Genomic DNA, 18,662 nt, shown 5'->3' on the forward strand with positions numbered 1-18,662 from the left:
AAAACAAACACCATACAGTATACAATAAAATAAAGGGAATGGTGAGGGGGGAGGGAATCAGGTCCAGCATTCTTCTCTCCCTCTGAGGCCTGGACCAAGGCAGATGGACCGGAGGGAGGGCTCTTCTTCTTCAGGCTAGTTGACTAACTTCTTAAAGCCAACCAAGTTGATGGCCATCACTACCTAGTTCCACAAAACTATGCACCATGTGAAGATATACTTTTTTTTATTTACCTGTCCTGAATCTCCCACCATTCAAATTCTTGAGGTAGTCCTAATGAATTGTATTATAGTATTATGTGAGAGAGAGCTAGCATAGTGTAGTGGTTTGAGCATAGGACTAGAACTCTGACTCTGGAGATCAGAGTTCAGGTTCCTACTCAGCTGTGGACACCCACGGAGTGACCATGGGCAACTCACACTCTCAGCCCCAGAAAATCCCATTACAGTATAGGGTTGCCATAAGTTGGAAACGACTTGAAGGCACACAACAACAATTATGAGAGAGGGAGAACAGCTCAGTTTTCTCCACACTGTATGTTATTTTATACACTTTTATTATATCAGCCATTGCTAACCCCTGCCCCTTAAGAGACCCAAACATTATAGCCTTTCCTCATAGATGAACTGCTCCAGCTTCCACAACATTTGGATTGCTCTCTCTCTCTCTCTCTCTCTTTTGGCAGTTTATGAATTAATTACAGTCCACATGATGAAGCAACTAAGAGTGCAACCCTTTACATTTCTACTAAAAAAAAACATCCTTGTGAATTAGATGAGTTTGCTCATATTTGATTTGATTTGCTTTAAGATTAAAACTTATTGAAGGGGTTGTAGCCCTAATTACAAGCCCTCCTAAACGGAGTATGCTCGTTTTAAGAATGTTTTGACCTGTCTGTTCTTACAGAGATTCTAAACAGCTTATGGGAAACAACGGGAAATAATTCAAATTAAATATTTCTGCTGTAAATAGAATGCCTAGAGATTCTTCACTGTGTTCTGATGATCTCCAGTCTCTTGGGACTTTATGCTATTGCTGTTTATTTCAGTCACTGTGCTGCATTTTCACAGTTCATGATGACCAAAACTGACACATCTTGTTTTGTAGACTCAGTGCAAAACAAACTTATGTACAAAGGAAGGAAGAGAGATCCTGATTTAAATACATATGGCTGATTTAAATACATATGCTTTACTTTCTGGATGGCATAAATATATTTTTAAATAACTGCACCATCAAGCTGAGATAGTCTCCATAGACAAGTGGCTCCAGAGAAAGCCCTATTCCCGCAGCCCATCAATGTAACCTTCTTCATGGGAATGGACTTAAAACATACATAGACCACTCCTGTGACATAGCACCCCATTCCCGAGCTTTGGGGACATCACTGGTTCCATGTCTGAGAGGGCTTTTGCCAAAGTCCTCTTCTGTTAATAGGTCCTGACATGATTACCTGGCTGTATTGATAGCACTCCAAGCAGCACTGGTAAACCCTCCAACTTTTCACAGATTAAAAATGGGACTTATGTCACCAAGTAAGGTCAAGATAGCAACAGTTATTAATGAGGAAGCACAGACAAGTTAGGAGATGCTGCAGCAGTTTGCTTTTGCCTGAACTTACTGGGAAGGGCAAGGCTCTGCTTCAACTCTCCTCTACCCCTGCTTAGTTAATGTGAGTGCAAACTACTTCTGCAGTTGAAGCTTATGGAGGATAAAGGAGGGAAATGGGAGGTTGAGAGAGAAACTGGGATATTTTTTAAAGCAGCTGATAAAACAAGACGAAAGAGAATTAATCACGACTCTCCCTGCCAAATCAGGATAGTTGAAGGCTTTGCACTTGTAGGCTGGGTGGGTTTAGCCACTTTTAAAATTTTCTATAATGCCATAGAGGGATTCCATTAAAACCCAACAGCAGTGGGTCATAGTGGATGCCCGAGTATGTCAGGTGCTGCTGCTGGTCTTATATGTAGACAATTTACTGCAATGACTTTGTGTGATGTGTGGACTATAAACTAGTTCAGAAATTCCTGGTGATTGACTCCTCTTCCTTTTGTTCCCCCCAAGCAAAGGGAGTGAGAGTCTGCTTGGATTTGTTGGTCAGTTCAGCTTGGCCTTGCAATACACATCTCTCTGTGTATGTGTATATATAGATAGATATGTGTATGTTAGTGCCTGCCAATTTATTAGCGTTATTCCAACATTGTGATGCAGCAGGAGTAAGGGAAGCAGATGCTCCTTGGTTGTAGTCTTTATTGTTACCTAGAGACAAGCTACTGGCATTTTCCCAGAACCAGCCCCCCTCCGCATCACTGCTGCCATTCCCCTAACTCACTTCCCTCTGCATTCTACAAAAAGGAATTTATGGTGTGCCCACGATATGTGTTTTCCCTCTCAGAGGGCAGATCAACCAAGGTGTGATTCATGCCAGGACTCCCTGATGCTCAACCTCAGAATCTAGTTTTAACACCAAGACTCCAAGGGGAGGGGTTTCTTCTGAACATGCACTATGTGCCTTTCTCTCTCCTTCTTAAAGCAGTGCTTTCCAATCTGTTTGATGTGTGGATCTGGCAATTACTGTTTCTTTCCAGTATGGTGGGGGCTGACACCCTATTTTCGTCCATTGGATACAATTGCTTCTTTATTTTCTGGAAACATGCCAGGGATTAGCAGCCAATAGCTTATAGACCATCCCTAGATCAACACATTGAGCAGAACTATTTTAGACAACATAAAATATGTTGAAAGTTCAGGCATTTCCAGCCCTGGACAAGCCACTCTTTCCCAGATGCGACATGCAAGAAAAGCTACAGCACAAGGTACAAGCACGTTACCACGCTCTCCAACTGCCCTTATTTGGCAGAGACAGTCCCAATTTATCCTGTCATCTCACTTTTTCAGTTACTTTTAAAATGTCCTACTTTTCTTTCCTCCTGCCACTTTCCTTCTTTGTCCTCAGCTTACTTCAATTGTTGCAAACTGAGCTCAGAGCACAAAAGTAGTTTGTACTCCATTAACTCAGGGTGGGGGAAGCGGAAGAATCTGTTATTCCCAGAATGCTTAGACAAAAACAAACTGCTGCAACTTCTCCTTGCTAGTCTGTTTTTTGTCATTAAATACTTCTGGCATCTTGACCGTATTCTGATGTTGTTTGGCCATCTGTGTCCTAATTTTCATCTGTGAAAGGTTGGAGGGTATGCACTACCTTCAGGAAGGTCTGGGTTCAGTTCTTGGCATCTTGATTTAATGGATCCAAAGTAGCAGGGATGAAAGACCACTGCTTGTGATCACTGGTGTCACTAAGGTTTATGTCAACTGGTGTGGTAACTCATGGTGTCAACCCTGCATTGATCTCCCATCCTTAGGCATGTTTTTTGGGCTAATGCTAACTCATAAAATCATAATTCCTGCATATTACTGAATATCATGATAATAACTGTGACATAAATAACTAGCAAAATTAAGATTATACCTTTAAATTACAGTTGGCCCTTGGTATCTGTGGGAAATTCATTCCACATACACACACACACACCACGGATACCAAAATATGTGGATGCTCAAGCATGCACATGGCCATACCACCATTAGGGGCAACAAGACTTCAAGTGAAGTCCCATTGTCCCTAATGGCAGTGTGGCTGGATGTACATGCCACTACTGGGGATGACAGGGGCTGTTTGTAACAGTGGCATGGCCACATGTGCATGCCACCATTGGGAATAAGATGGGCTTGCCATCCATGGATACTCAAACCTCTGGAAGTTTTAAAGGGTTTTAATTATTTTTGTAATTTGATGGCTATAACCTGTATTTGGTTGTCATGAATAAACTGTATACACTGCCAAATCCATGGATACCAAGGGCCAACTGTACAATATGATACACACTATCTCAGTATATTTACATATACATACAGTGCGCCCGCACTAAATGGGGGCTCGCCATACACGGACTCAAAGTCATGTGGACGGCAAGCCTCGGCATTTTTAGTGGCATGTGGAAGTGCACTGCCATAGAAAAAAATAGGATTTGAGGTCCTGCATTTTTCCCCTTATGTAGGTGGGGTCCGGAATGGATCCCCCACGCATACGAAGGGAGCACTGTACTTTCATGTGGTTAAAATGAAAATTTTGTAAAAGTTGATGTTTTTAAAAATGTAAAAAGAATATAATATTTTTATTTTTTAAAAAAATATTTTTAAACATTTAATTTAATTAAAAAAAAACAACAACCTCTGGGTCCTGTACTGTCTCCTTCCAGTGTGCCTTAACCCACTCACACCATCTGTTCATCATTTCAACGAGGCACGAGTGAATACCACAGCCCATTTCTGGCAAAATGCAGATGTTTGGGGAGCAGTGGTGTCACCCCACTTAGGGTGTCACCTGGTACAGTCCACACCTTGGCACCTTGTTAGTGATGCTACTGCCTGAGATACTGAAAGGCTGTGGTCATGTCATGTGGATACTGCTGGACTAGATGGTTCAAGGGTCTGTCTGGCTCAGAGCTTTGAAATGTTGCTTTTTTTGAACCACAGTTCCCAGAATTTCTCGGCCAGTACGACCATACACCAGAGTAAACACTGGCTCTTCGGCTTAGTAGAAGAGATGAGCACATGTCTAATGTATAGTCAGTTACAACTAGACATTCATGTCAAGGGGAAACTTTTACCTTTACCTTTTATGATTATGCTAACAGAAGGGTTCTCGGAATTGTAGTCCCAAAAATAACTTTTCACAGCTCTGACTCTGGCTTAGTATAGTGGAACCTTGGTATCCACGTGGGATCCATTCCAGACCTCCCCCCCCCATGGATACAGAAATCCACGGATGTTGAAGTCCTGCTGTCCCCAATGGCAGCATGTGCACGTGGCTGCACCACCATTAGGGACAATGGGACTTCAGGTGACGTGCACATGTCGATGGGGATAATGGGGGCTGTCCCCAATGGCAGCAGAGCCATGTGCACATGCTGTCATTGGGGACAATGTGGGCTTTCCATCTGCGGATATTCAAATACGCAGATGGCAAGTCCACAGATACCAAGGTCCCACTACAAGGCAGCCTCATCTCTTTTTTGTGTTAACTACTGCCAACTCTCATGATTCTAGAATTTAAGGAATGACTTATCCTAGCATTTATGTACAGCATTGTAATAAGTGAAATATTTGTTAAGCACTGTAAGCACTGGAATATCCTTTTGCAAAGGCAAGCTCTGTCACCCAAAAGAGAAATTTTGCTACCAGTGAGGGGGGAACCCCACATATTATTTCACAAAACATAGTTCTTAAATGCCCCATCGTTTGCACTTGAAAACATTGAATGTTGTTGGCCTCCCAGTTTCCATCAGCCTCATCTTGCATGGCCAGTATCATAGATGATGGGAGCTGAGTTACACTTTCCCTAATTTGCACTACATAAATCCACACCCCTTTCCTAAAAACAGTTTATAAGTATTAATCTTGATGCTTTCAGGGTACTGAAATAAATGCTTTGGTCATAGCATGCCTTTTACCTCCCCATTCCTAATTATAAAAATACTGATGCTGTTGTTGTTACTGCTACTACTGTTACTATTACTAGGACAACAAAGTTCTTCAAACAGAATGTGTGTGGATAGACTCAATCAGAAACACAGGTCTAATCTGCCACTTTAACTGCCATGGTTCAATGCTGTGGAATTCTGGGATTTATAGTTTTGTGAGACCTTTGGCCTTCTGTGTCAGAGAGCTCAGGTGCCACAGCAAACTACAACTCTCAGCATTTGATAGGATGGAGCCATGACAGCTAACATGGTATCAAACTGCAGTGATACTGCAGTGTAGAAGGAGTCTGGGCAGCCAGATGGAAGAAGTAAAATTTGAAGAGGTATTTCCCACTCCTATCAATGTTATGTTGTTTTCTAATTGGCAGGGTCCTTGTGAAAACTGAAATATTGTTCAAGAATCCTCTGGGGCTATGGTTGGGCAATGGAGTCATTATGGTCACTACACCAGAGGCAGCATATAAAATGGATAGGTTTCTGTCTTTTGTGCAGAGCCAGCTTTCCTCTGCAAACTACAGTTATCCATAGAGCCCTTATGTGATTTCTCAGGGGATCATGGGCTGCACTCACACAGTTTGTTCAAGAACACTATGTCTTGGAAGTCCTGGTAAAAATCCTCAAACTGTGGATGATGATGTACTCAAAGCTGGTTGGACTTTGAAGGATCTGAACTGACATTACTTGTGAAGTAACAATATCTCTGTCCTTGCTTAAGAAGCCATGTTAGTACCTAATAATTATCTACCAATTGAATCAATCAGGTTATTACCGACACAGCAGAACTGTATTGGAGGAACCTCTGTCTCTGACTCTCTCTTTTTTGAAAGAAAAGGGCTATAAACATGGGCTTGAGTTTCCAGCACCCACAGAAAGGTGAGTGAATAACAACACGATAGGCCTCATTCCCACTATGGTTTAAACTGGATCGTGATTGGGTTTGATTCTGTTTTTCTCACCTTAGTACATTTTCTAAAACAGACTGTGTTCTTTTATTTATTTTAGATGGAACTGATTTCCTTATATTTAAGTCTAGTAGCCCTTCCATCTGCAAATAACATGCATGTATGCATACTTACTGTATTTTCTGGCGTATAAGACTACTTTTTAACCCAGGAAAATCTTCTCAAAAATCAGGGGTCGTCTTATACTCCGGGTGTCATCTTATAGGGCAGGTGCTGAAACTTCTAAGCCAGACTGGAGAATCTGCAATCGTTGCATATGTAACTGAAGGGCGGAGCAAGCTGCAGGCATCCAGGACACCCGGGGTATGAAAAAAAGAGACATGTTTGCATTACTGCTCTGATCGTCTTGGAGACAGGGACGGTTGGGCAGGCAGGGAGAGCTGACCAATCCAAGCAGGCTTTGTATACAACAAGTTTTCCTGCTAAGTACCTGCATGTCATAAGCATTTGAATTAAAATTACCATATTGATGACAAATCTGATGTTTTTTAATTTTTATTTGGTGTGCGTTGGAAGAGGGGTAGTCTTATACGGTGAGTATATCCCAAACTCTATATTTTAACTGGAAAAGTTGGGGGGTCGTCTTATACGCCCAGTTGTCTTATACGCCGGAAAATACGGTACCTCAAAATCCCATAAATCCGATGCTCTCCAGATGTAAGGTTGTCAGATTGAAAACTAGAGAAAGCTCTGTACCTTTAATGGTTGTTTAGCAGAGGAAATTTCAGCAGGTGTTGCTTGTTACCTGGTTGTGTGACAAACAAGCACCTGCTGAAATTCCTTCTACAATGCAGCCCTTTCCAGCTTTCAGTCTAGCAACCCTTAGACCACAACTCCTGTCTCCTTAGTCATGAAGCATGGTTGGGGTGGTGGACATGTAATCAGTCCTATTGGAAAGGTGATGGGTTGGGTAAATTTAAATAGTGCAGAGTTGGGGATAGGCTGGTTTGCTTAATCCATATAGTGTGCCTCATTTAGACAAAAGAGTTGTCCTACCTTGGAAGTTTTTTGCCTGGGTCAAGCCACCTTGTAATGGCTTTTTTAAAAAAGGGAAAGTAATAGTGATGATAGTGATGATGATGATGACGACGACGATCCAAAAACAAAAATCCCTAACTGAAACTGCTTAAAACAGAGTCCACAAATCCTGGTTATACATGCGTATGAGCTGGCTATGAGGTTGCTGGGGGGAGTAACTAGTCATTCCCTCCTACATAAACATTCTTGCACACAGAATGCTGTCTGTGTACCACATGCATTTGGTAGTTCCAAAAACAGACTATGAAGTAATTCTCGCCTTCCTCTGATGCTGTCCTTGTTTACTGATATGTGCTCAGGGATCATATCACTACTTTAAAATAATACTTGTCCTGGTTTGCTCTTGGGAAGCAAACTAGACTCTCAGCACGAAAGCCCAGTGTCCCACAGAGTTACAGGGAGAGAGAGAGAGAGCTCACCAAGATATCAGACGAGAAGCACAAGTTCAGTCTAAGGAGCATATGGCTCGGCTTTAAAAATCGACTTATCGCTCCTGAACTGAATTCGAATTTGGGCTGCATCCGGATCCTATCGCATGGATTTTTGCTGCCAATGCCATCGGGTGAGTGCAGCCTGTGTAACTTCTGGATAGAATCCGAGTTCAGCCGTCCAATTTTCAAATCCATGCAATAGGATCCGGATGCAGCCCAAATTAGATTGCAATTTGGGAGTGGTAAGCCGATTTTTAAAGCTGTGCAATAAGCCCCTAAGTTGTCCATGGTTCAGTACACAGCCTAGGCAGGTGGTCCAAGGGACAGTCCAGTAGTCAAGAGTCTGAGCAGAGTTCAAGGCAAACAGGCAAATGGTCACAGAACACGGCACCAGTTTTAGCAATAGCAATAGCAGCTTCATTTATATACTGCTTCATACTGCACTAAGCAGTTAACAACTGTAAGCTAATTGCCCCCAACAAGCTGGGTACTCATTTTAGCGACCTTGGAAGGATGCAAGGCTGAATCATCCCTGAGCCCCTGGCTGGGATTGAACTCACAACCTTGTGATTTGTGAGTGAATGACTGCAATACTGGCATTTAACCACTGTGCCACCAGTTTTGCTTTTATTAAGAAAGGTTGGTTGTCAGCAACACCCATCTGGGGGAAATGCTAGGATATTTATGCCTGCCCAGTTCTTGGATCTTCCAAGTCTCAATCCAGCATTTAAATAATTACCTTACATTTGTGCTGAAATAAAGTCTCATTGTAGCTATGGGCTGGAGCAATGTATAAAACTCAGAAATAGATATGAGCATTAGGTCAATCTCTGTCTTCTTACTTTCAAAAAAGGAAGTCCTTTCCTAAATTATCTATCTATCTATCTATCTATCTATCTATCTACTAAATATTTAAATATTTAGCATCATTACCAGTACAAGTTGAGTCCCCTTATCCAAAATTCTGATATTTGAAATATTCCACACTAAAACTTTTTTCATTAATGGCCGAGTGACACTTTTGTTTTCTGTACCCAAATTTTGTTTTATGCACAAAAGATTTGAGCTGGGAGCCAAATCTAAACACAAAATTCCTCTAAGTTTCATATATACCTTACACACATAGCCTAATTTTATACAATATTTTTAATAATATTGTGCATAAAACAAACATACTGATTCTATAGATTAACGTGGCTATATCTCTTAATTCTAACTGTAACTGTAATCAGGACTATTGGAGGGTATGCATATGTATTGTTGTTGCTAGCTGCCAACTCATGATATCCCTGTGGAGGTGATATCTCCAAGTATCCCTATCCTCCACTGCTCTGCTCAGGTCCTGCAAGCCCAAGCCCATAACCCCCCAAGCTGAACTTTTTTAACTTTAGACCCCCATCCTATAGTCTCACAGGCCACACCTTCTACTCTTCCAAGGCTCCACCTACGGATCATCGGCTACAGCCACCACCAATAGTTGCCTTACCATTCCTGTCCCTATTGGCCAAGGCATTTTTGTCTACCATAACTGAAAGTGTTGCGAGGCACTTGTATGTACAATTGCTTTATCAGCGCACCAGCATTATCAGTTACTTCTTCCTTTTTGTCTTCTTTTCTTCTATTCCCCCCCCCCCCCCGCTTATCTTCCTCCCTTCTTTTCCCCCACCCCTTCTTTCTCTCTGTCTCTCTCTCTCAGCAAGTTTTTATGTGATTACAAGCACTGCATGGTAATTAGTGCTAAACTCATTTGCACAACTACAGTTAATTGGCTACAACAATTAATTAATGTGTTGGAAATTTGGCACCAGAATAAAAAAAAAAGTTTTTTTTTCATCAAACAAAAGACAGAAGTTAAAGAAGAGAGACGGACAGACGGAATGGCAAATTGAGTGTGCTTGGATCACCCACGCTGCCCCCCTTTAACAAAAAAGCAAGAATATCACATTGTTGTTTCCAAACTAAAGAGACCCTTCAAACTTTGGCTTTGTGTTTGTCCCCTTAAATTCTTCCCTTTCCCATTTATCTCGTACATATACCTTATCCTTGATCTTCGCCTTTTCTAATTCCTTCATTTATTTTTGTATTTCCTTTTTCTATCTATTTTTTTCTTTAAAAAAAACAACTTAAGCAAACTCATTTCACTGATAAAATATAGCATGACTAATGACTGGAGCATGTAGAAATCATTGGGAGAATGTCCTTGGAAGACGAATGCATTTTCAGCAGAATAATTAACTTAATTAACAAATTCACATGCATATTCATCAGGCTATTAATGTCTTCTCAGCTCAGCTTGATGAACATTGCGGTAATAACAATCTCATTTGCATACTGCATTCTACTGCTATCCAAAAAAATAAAAATAAAAAAAATATTAAGCAACATACACAAACACACAGAAAGGAACACGCTTGGCCTTCTTCTCCTCCTCTCACCCTTCTAGTCATGGCAACATAGGTTGCATGTTTAGAATGAAGTTGGTCCATTTCAACATGGACTAGCAGGCCAAGGACATGCATAAGTACTCAACTGCATCTCATGTGTGTGAGAGAGCCCTGTGTATGTGTGTGTGTGTGAACTTTCCCCATGCCTGTCTCTCTCTATCTTTCCTATCTCTCCCCAGGGAAGCCTTGGCACGGGTTCCAACTTTTTCTTCACTCTTCCCCCTGCTGCCAAGCGGCGTCAACACAAAATTGCCATTTTCCCCAGCTCTCTACGGAGCAATCTTGAAAAGCAGTAAGGTGTGACGCCAAAGGACTGCCAACTCGGCAGCAGTGCCTGCGGAAAAACCGCAGAATGGAGGCAGAGAAATAGGATGGTGGTGGGTGCTGGGTTTTTTTCCTCCTCCTCCTCCTCCTCCTCCTCCTCCTTTTTCTTCCTACTGGCACATAGAGTGCTCAGGAGGAGGGGGGTTGAAAAAGAGAGAAGGGGGGAAATAACGTAGCAGCTGTCGGCCTAATTCCACTAACACTCTGCTTGTGGTCATATTAGAAAAACAGATTATACTCCTTTGTGGCACTCATTTATTCCTGACATACGTTAACATTCTATATCTTAATTCCGCCCGCCTTTAGTCCGACCAGTGGACTTTGGGGCCTTTTTTCTCTCCCTCCTACAAGGTGAGCTGAACAAGCCAGGGAAACAATACAGAATAGAGATTTGTTTTCTGTTTTTCCCCTTCCTCTATCAGAATACTAGCACTCAGGGGTCATGAAAACTGATCTGGATTCAGAACAAAGGCAAGGCCTGTATCACACACCAATGGAACTCAATTTCACAAGATGTAATGATGCCCCCCTTCCCCACCCAAGGCTGAGGTGGTTTCTTGTAAAGGCTGGGTGCAAAGAAATCATGGTGGATATATCCAACAATAGCTATTAGCAGAGTGCAGAAAAGTTACCTTTTTTTTTTTGTTTGGACTCCATAACTTCTTGAATATACCAGCCAGTCCAGCCAGGAGCCAGTTGACCTGGGGATTCTAGGAGTCCAAAAAAAGTAGCTTTTCCAAGCTTTGTTATTAGCTCGGAAATATTAGTTGCTATATTAGCACAGTTACCTCCCATGTTTAGTTGCTATATGTTCAGAATTCTAGTTGCTGGAGGAAAACAGCATGAAAAGACTGTGGCTTTCACACTTGACTTGTGGGCTTCCCCACAGCATCTGTGGCCACTTCTGGAAGCAAGATGCTGGACTCTCATTAATACAAGACAGCATTCTCCACCTTCTGCAATCTCAAAATGTTGACTATATGTCCCCTTGCCTGTGAGGGTAGAGTCACAGTCACCTGTCTCAATGCAGGGTCCTAGAGTATGCTCTGGAGGCACAGGATATAGCTACCTTGCTGAAGTGGGCCTACCACTGCTGAGTGGTTGGATGGGAGTCCACACAAAAATCCTAAATATGCCATTGTGTACGTTGTCATGAAGGAAACATTTCACATATGACAACTGGAACAATCACATGACATCAGAATGTGGTCAAGATGGCAATAACTATTAATGAAGAACATATCAGGTAGGAGAGGCTGCAGCAGTTTGCTTTTGCCTAAGCCTACTGGGAAGGACAAGATTTCTCCCCTTCTTTCTTCTCTGCTGAGGTAATGGAGTACAAACTACTTTTGTACTTTGAACCTAGTTTGAAGTGACTGAAGTAAGCTGAGAACAAAGGAGGAAAGTGGGAAGAGGAGAAAAAAAACAGTTTAAAGCAACTGAAATAATGGGGCAATAGAGGGTTAATTGGAACTGTCCCTGCCAAAAGAGGGCATTTGAAGGGTATGCTTTAGTGAGAAATGCAATGGATAAATGCAAAACTCGGGTTAGATGTAGGCCAAAAGTTGAATAAATAAAGCTACCTCAAGGCAAAAAGCTGAAAAGAAGGGAGGTGAGCAAGGCAGGTATTTTAGTGACCATCCTCAGAGGCATCATAGGAAAGTGCACAGAGCCTTTACCAAGTTTATTGTTTAAACTGGCACAGTGCTAGGGTTTGGCAGCGCCTGTGTTCAGAAATTCTGCCACCTTGAGCTGAGTGCCTCTGAACATTTGCAGAATGCCATTTGTTTATGCCAGGCATTACAAAGGCATTCTCCCCCACACTTTCCCCAGTACAAAGTGCCTCTTGAATGTGTTCAAAGGACTTCTTTTCTGGCTAGAATATTTAAAAATGATCAGTATAAAGCGTTTAACTCTGTTCTCTCTGCCTCTGAAAGGCAAACTTGTTTTTTTAAGCCTATATATACATATAAAATAGAAGAAATAACAATGAGCAGTAGAAACAAATTCTCACTCCACTCCCTTTCAATCCTTCTGTTTTGGCAAGCAGCCCAGGCAATTGAGAGGATGACCAAGCCAGGAAAATTCAGGCAGATTGGCTACACTGATAGAGTGCATACCCATACTTAACACAGATCAAATGTCCTCTTTGTGCAGTTTGTTGTGGGGTAAAACAATTCTGATTCTGATTGGTATGTTTTTTTTTTTTAAAAAAGAAAAGATGTTTAATAACCATCATAGGTTGTAAATCAGCTGAAGAAACAAAGCTGTTGAACAGGAAAGGAACTGGTCCTTCGCCAGCTCTTGCCCGTCTGACCACTCCATGGCTGTGCCGGGTTCTAAACCGGCCACCTCAGCCTTGATCTTCCACCCTCCAGGTTCCCCTGCTGCAGTCTCTTCCTGCCTGCTTTATCCATCCCCTGGGGCATGCCTTCATCTTTTCTCTCCCTCTCGCTTCCTAAAGCATCTGACGATGGTTCCTTTTGGCTCTGAACCAAGAGTCACTCCAAATTGAACCAGATGTTCCCTCTACCTCCTTTATAGCAACTCCCGCTTCCCCTTCAGTGCACACTGCCTCATCTTCCCTCTCCTCCACCCTCCTGCATTTCTCATTCTGTGGTTGTAAAGAAGGGAGGGAGGAGGGAACATTCACAACCCCACACACAAACACACATGGAAAGAGGTGTCTCAGGCCTTGTTGGGGTTTTTGTCATTGCTGTTGCATCTGGGTTGTGCATACAGTTTTTAGGCAAGATGTTCAGCATTGTACTTGCTCCTGTACATTTTCTGTGCCTTTTTGGACAAGTTATTGTATACTATTATCAGTGTCCATCACACTTTACAGCAGGGGTGGAGAAATGGTGGCCTGTGGACTGCAAGTTGCCCCCGAACCCCACTTCTGTACCCACTGAAATCCCTTGGGAATCTCCCAAAGTCTCAGAACCCTCTAAACGGGGTAAAAATAGCAACTGGAAATAAGACTGAAAACTAGAGGGCTCCTGTCTTGGTTTCAGCAGGTGTTGCTTGTTGCCTGGTTGCATGGCAAGCAACACCTATTATAATCCCCTCTCCTATACAACTATTAAAGTTATAAGAGCTGTCTCCAGGGTCTCTGTCCAACAGGGGAAGGAGGTGAAAATTGGTCCCTGCTCTTTACACAGTTGCTCACCCTTGCTTTACAGAGTACAAGAGGAGATGTCCAGTTTCTGAGGAGCATGCAGTCTGAAGTCTGGCAGAGAGGAAACAATGGAAGTGGAGGAAGCAAGTGGAAGCAATGGTAAACATAGAACATGTATAAAAATGTCTCTGTGTTAATCTTTTCTAGGATGGCACCCTGGATTTGGAGTTTGAGGAGGTGTATTTAGAATTCATTCCCACCATGGCACATGCTCCTCTTAGGCAAGAGGCAATGATAGCAGCAGTGCTGCTAGTAGAGTCTCCCATGTCTGACAGGTTTTCCCCAAGGAGCCAGACTAAATGTGCCAAGCATCTACTGGGCAGTAGCAGTAGTAGGGAATGACACTGGTGTAGGATCTCTCAGAGACAACATTGGTGGCATCACAGCTAATGTTTGTTAGTACTGCACAGCAGAAAGCAATGGTAAACCACTCCTGAAACCAACCTTGAAACTGTTACAATGAGACAACATTTTAAATGCTGTGCCAGAGAACTCTGGCACCTCACCAGATTGCAAACCCCAGAATTACGTAACATGGAGCCATGGATCCAGTGGATAAAGTGATATCAAATGGTTCTAAATGCATAGTGTGAAACAGACCCAGGAATGAAGGGTGCCGTTCATATGTTGCTGGCCTACAGCTCCCTTCAGTGCTAGTCAACCAATGGTGAGGGTGGAAGAAAGTTCCCATCCAACAACTTCAGGAGGGACACACATTTTCCATCTCTGGCTCCAACTCTGAGGGAGTAGGCAGCAAGCATACTGCTAGTTTAGGGATGTACAGAATACACATTTTGTTGTCCTCAGAGAAAGGGAATCTTGGCACAACAAGAGACTCTGCCAAGTAAACAGTGAATTGTCATGAGATGTTTTTCATATTTTAGTACCTTTGTTCACACACAAAAAAAGTTTGTCCAAAAACCCCACCATCCCTTTGGTTTCTTGTGCAAGAAAATGTGGGGTTTTGTACACATACATTTTTCACATACACACAAAAGTTCTGCAGCGCACCTCCTCCAATGATCACAATTAGTCAGATGCTATTGGACTGCTAGTCCCATCAGGTCCAACCATTGCAAACAATGGTGACAGATAACAGGAGTTGTGATCCAAGAACACCTGGTTTGGCACACATTTCCCCTTCCCAAAGAAAGGGGTTCAGGCCAATTCATTCCACCACTCCCATTCTTATATATATTTCTTTTTTTGAACAAAATTCAACATTACCCAGCTCCTGGAGTCTGGCAGCAGTCCACTCATCCGCTACTGAACTGTTGGCCATCTCACCCTAACTTCTTTTGGAATTAGAGAAAAAAATATTTTTCACTTCTACATAGGTTCTTAGTTGCCCCATTTTGGCTCCTGTCCTTTTGGCACACAACCATCAGAGGAAATGATGATACAGTCTCTTGGCAGGGCTTCTCTACTTCAGAGGGACAGGGATAGTCTGGAAGCTGGATGGTGCTTAAAGGCACAGTTAGTTCACTGTGACTGAAATCAACAGAGCAATGTTCTGCGGACACATCTCTGATCCAGGAGACAGCTGTCAATCATCACCCATCTTAGAATTATGATGAACTGTTATGGCATTTCTGAAAAAGCATTTATAGTCCCCCCCTCCCCAATTCAGACAATTTGACAATTTAAAATAGTGTTGTGATCTTGTTTTTTAACTTTCATCAGCAGTAACTTAAAAGAATATGAACGGATCAATTTAAAAAAAACAACCCCTTGGTGGGTTTTATTAAGTATAACCCTGTCTTCACTTTAAAAACAAAGCAATGACAGAATCACTACACTATTTTACATTTCTAGTGAGACCTTCCCTGCTTCAGGAAAACAAAATAGTTACACAGAAGTCATCAGGGTTGATGACACTCCACAATAGAAAGCAGAAACTGGCTGTGGCATTAACACACTTCTAACACAAATATTAAACTGTTTCCTGAGTGTGACAAATCACACATACCTTGCAACCATAGTACTTGTACATGCTCCCTGTGTAACCTATGCACACTCATCACATTTCACAGATACATTATCAGGTCAGAAGAAATGGCTTACATTGAACCTCGTTGTTAGGAAAAATATTTTGCCATAGTATCAGCCACAGAGATAAATCAGCCACAGTCCCTTTTTCATGGTATTAGGTATAGAAGGCCCTACACATTTTTGAGGTTTCCTCCTTTCACATATAAGGCAATCTGTCTATGTGTCTAAACTGGACCTTGGACAAATAATTTTTTTGGATGACTCTCCATCCATTTGGGGATGGTGTAACTTGCAGTCCAAATAGTAACTTTCCCAAGCTGTGGTCTAGAGTAAACCTACCTTCTAGAGCCAGGTCTACTTCAAAGTGACGTATTTTGAGGCATTGCTCATAGACTGACAACTTTTAAGTGACATCTATCCATCCCAATAGTTTATTATGGGCATAGACCAGCTTAATTAAGTGACATCACCAATTGATTAATTTGATTTATATTTCATATTTCCTCCAGTGAGCTCAAGGCAGTGTACATGGTTCTCCCCTTCACCATGTTTGTCTGAGATGATGATGATGATGGCAGTGATGGTGGAGGTGGTGAAGATGAAGATATAGTGTCACTTATGTTGAAGGTACTGTACAAAAATAAAACAATAAAACAGACAGCCCTACCAAATGTGCACCATCTAATTAAAACATAACGACTTTAAAGTTCCAAAGTTATAAAAGTGTGTGGGTTGGAATTTTCTTTGGCTAATTTGGGAGGATGTCTTGAAACATCATATGACAATTCATGCTTGAGGGCTACCTCTTGGAAGACAGAGTTGCAGAAGTCTGACAAATAGGTGTATGGGTTTTTAAAAACTGGTGCTCTTGGTGTGATTAACTGTTGCCTATGGAGCTGAAATTGATGGGGAGGAGGCTTCTTTTAAGCTTTTTTTAAATATAGGTTTTACACACAGGTTTGTTGATTTTAATTACTGCAAGTAATACCTTTTTAAGTTGCCTTGTACTTTGTTAAGGAAAAGATGGCTGGTAAATAGGAGCTGCACCCTCACCACTGAAATAATCCAGTTTTACACCACTTTAATTGCCACGGATCCATGCTCTGGAATTCTGGGGATGGTAGTTTGTTGCAGCACCACAGCTTTGCTTTGAACAAACTACCATTCCCAGAATTCCACAGCATGGAGCTGTTGCAATTAAGGCGGTGCCAAAACAAATTTGTCTGCAGTGGAGATCCAGCCATCATCAGGGGAAACTTGGATGAATAAATGATGAAAGAACCCTTGGGCTCTGATCTTAAACTGCACTTCTATTACCTCTCTAGTCTAAAACCTGCTGCCACTGATTCTCAGGCATTCTAGCTCCCATCCTCCCCACAACTTCTGTACTCTCTTACTGGATCAAACATTATTGAGATGGTTCATAAATGTCTATAGCCCACGCAGAGTAAGCAGGCAAACCGCCATGCTGGCCAATATACCTGTCACAAAACCCAAGCAGAAAGGCCTCTTCCCTCCCAAATCCATTACATGCAGATGTGATGTTGTACACTGCCATCTTCCTATTGGGTCTTATGGGGCCAGCATACTAAGGCAATGGGGAGGGGAAAAAAGTATTTGGGGCACGCCTTACATAATTATGTGGAAAGGCCCTAACAGACCTTCATGCCCAGCGTTGAGGCTGGAAACTCAATTCTGGGCAACTTTTCCAAATGCATCTCCCATCGGACTGCCAGCATGCTGCTTCCTCTGATTGTCCTGTGCCGAGACCTGTTGCTTAGCAACAATCGGTACATTTGTCCTTAATAAATTGCTGGCACTGCAATGGCCAAGACTGCAGGGAGGGGGTGGGAGGGAGGAGGATTGCATTGGGGTGTCTTATTTTATTTTTTGAAAGGGAAAACCATGTGGTCTACAAAAAAACAACCGCCGCCACCATCCAAAAAAGAAAGCAAAAATTTTAAGAAAGAAATAAAATAAAAATGCAATCTGTTCATGCAGACTGGCCTAGGCTGAGTCAGCCTGCAGACTAGACTGGATCACTTTTAGGCAGCTACATGGGAGCAACTGGTTGCATGATTAATGAAGAATCTTCAAGTTAGTCCCCCCCCCCCATGGCTTTCCATATCTGTGGGGTGGAGGGAGAACAAGGTGAAGGTGTGAGGGTGGTCTGGAGTCAGTTTTCTCCTATGTGGATTAGCCTGATTGTGAACCATTCGGAGAGCTTGGCCCCATTACGTTAAAAAAAATCACATGCTGGGTGGGTATTTTGGGGGGTTGTAGTCCAACACAGTACTTTTTCAAGCTGTAGTGTGGCATAGGAGATTATCACACAGCATTTTCCTGCTGGCTGGGCATGAGATGTAACCTGAATGGAAGGAATGTTATCGCACAGCCCCATTCTCATTCAGTACTCATCCTGCACCTGAAGACACTTTTTTCCTTTCCTCAATTCTTTCCTTAAACCATGTATTTGATAATGAACAAATCTTCTAAGTAAAGCTCCTTATATATGGTTTTTTAAAAAAATTAACCTCCCCCCCGCTAGACCATGTGGTTGTGGGATGTGCATGAGGGACTGGTTGTTGTTCAGGTCCTGCCTTGCCAATTCATTTCTCTGCTGCAGAGATCCACTACTGTGCATCATGCTTCCCAACAAAGAAGATGTTCCTCATTACCTTTGGTTCTATTTTTTTATTACAAGTATTTTAAAAGGCACTCCATTTCCTTTGATCTGGACAGAATATTT

At 42.3% G+C, this 18,662-nt stretch overlaps 1 protein-coding gene across 2 annotated transcripts in view; it reads left to right on the top strand.

Moving 5' to 3' along the window:
- The window catches only part of CDK12 (cyclin dependent kinase 12), a 97,598-nt gene extending 80,858 nt beyond the window's left edge, over positions 1-16,740 (top strand). The window contains exons 15-17 of one of the 2 annotated variants that reach the window (XR_006104476.1): positions 6,306-6,417; positions 13,926-14,020; positions 16,423-16,740. The gene's annotated coding sequence lies outside the window, so the exon portion shown is untranslated. The remainder of the gene's footprint in view (positions 1-6,305; positions 6,418-13,925; positions 14,021-16,422) is intronic. The other variant, XR_006104477.1, reaches the window with a different exon arrangement.
- Positions 16,741-18,662: the final 1,922 nt, after the last annotated feature.

Source organism: Sceloporus undulatus, chromosome 6 (genome assembly GCF_019175285.1).
Source record: "Sceloporus undulatus isolate JIND9_A2432 ecotype Alabama chromosome 6, SceUnd_v1.1, whole genome shotgun sequence".
NCBI lineage: Eukaryota > Metazoa > Chordata > Lepidosauria > Squamata > Phrynosomatidae > Sceloporus > Sceloporus undulatus.